Source organism: Octopus bimaculoides, chromosome 7, assembly GCF_001194135.2.
Source record: "Octopus bimaculoides isolate UCB-OBI-ISO-001 chromosome 7, ASM119413v2, whole genome shotgun sequence".
NCBI lineage: Eukaryota > Metazoa > Mollusca > Cephalopoda > Octopoda > Octopodidae > Octopus > Octopus bimaculoides.
The window spans coordinates 54617160-54618929 of NC_068987.1; the positions used below are offsets into that span (position 1 = coordinate 54617160).

The window sequence follows — 1770 nt, forward strand, 5'->3', positions numbered from 1 at the left end:
CCTTATTTGAAACAACCAATCAGACGAATCCATGTGTTTTAAATTTTTAATTTTATATTACTTTCGATTGCATCGTTATCCTTCCTCCATTTCTAACAAAACTGTCCGATGAACGGGAACGTGAAACTCAGAGTAACGGTTTTTTTGTTATATTTCTGCTGCTTTTAAATAAAGCATATTACTCTACCTCTGGTATTTGAGTACTCTTTTTTCCACCTTGTTGCACATTTCATGTGCTTACTCCGGTGTATATATATATATATATATATATATATATATACAAATGTGAGTTTGGAGGGATACATATTGTATTAGTTTTCAGTTGACTTCCAATTGACGACTAGCCATAACGATCAGTATCCCACATCTGTATCTACAATCAGTTGTTAATCACTCCATAAATTCTTCCGATGGGTAATTCCATGTGCTCTATGCTGGACTGTAAAGGTTGCTTTGAGTAAATATTAATATTAATGATAATAAAGAGCATGGAGACTTGTACATCCACAAAATTTATTTTATATTTATTCTATTCTTTTGTTCTTTTTTGAGAGTAGTCGGGTTCATTTTTAGTATTCTCATTTGTGAGAGCAGTTGATTTTATTTCAGATATTCTCATTTTAAAAGTCATTTCTGGCTAATCGTTGAGAGGACGTTGGTGTTGCCTTGGCAGAGATTTGCACTCACTGAGTGCTCTTGTTTACATTGATTCAAATTTTTGAGATTTTCAATGATATGATTAATCTTTAATCTTTCATCTTTGACTTGTTTCAGTTGTTAGACTGCAGCCAAGAATTGTTAGTCAAATTAATCAACACAAATATTTATTTTTTGTTAAAGCCTGCTATTTATTCTATCAGTGTCTCTCGATGAACTGTTAAGTTTCAGGGATGCAAACATACCAACACCAGTTGTCAAATGGTGGAGGAGGAGGGCAAACACAGACACAAAGACATTCTCACACATGCACACACACACACACACACACACACATGTATATATGATGAACTTCTTTCAGTTTCCATCTACCAAATCCACTCACAAGGTTTTGCTCAGCCCAAGGCTATTGCAGAAGATACCTGCCCAAGGTGCCACACAGCGGGACTGAATCTGGAACCATGTGGCTGGGAAGCAAGTGTCTTACCACAACAACATTGTAGTGTAGGTGAGAGAGGCTGAATCTGGCCAGTTTCAACATAGAATAAATTTTGGCCTCATATAACCATTTCAATGCTAAAGGATTAAATGCACCCACAATAACCGAGTTAACAGCTGAGTTCAGTTATAAGTAGATCAACTGAGGGCCAGTTTTTCAGTGGTACTGCAATAATCCACAGCATTATGAGCATGCAGTGCTGATTGTAGTTGTATCTAGAATAGCTAAAAAAAGACAAATTCTCAGCAACCAGACACAGGTATGGCCGTGTGGTAAGAAGTTTACTTCCAGCCACTGCATGCATTCGTGGAATGTCTGGAATTAACGAGACTGATAGTTTTCGCAGAACAACTGTTGTCATCGATGGGAAGAGTACAGCTATCAGCTGAATCTATCATTGAGATTGTGCCGCCTCCTTCCCTCAACAGGGAGAGGAAGGCTTGCTTTTCCTGCATAGTAGCCATACTGAAAGAAACAGTATGGAAGACGCGTATAAGAGGCATAGTGATGGATACCTTTGTATCTGGCCAGGGGTTAGTTAACTTTTTTTGTTACCACCTCAGTAGTAAGATCAGGCTGGAGAAGTGGTATCTGTCACGAGACAGATTCATGAG

At 37.8% G+C, this 1770-nt stretch overlaps 1 long non-coding RNA gene across 1 annotated transcript in view; it reads left to right on the top strand.

Annotated features, from left to right (window-relative positions):
• Window positions 1-1770, top strand: part of LOC128248380 (uncharacterized) — a 71193-nt gene that overhangs the window by 25494 nt on the left and 43929 nt on the right. The gene's annotated exons all lie outside the window — the stretch shown is intronic.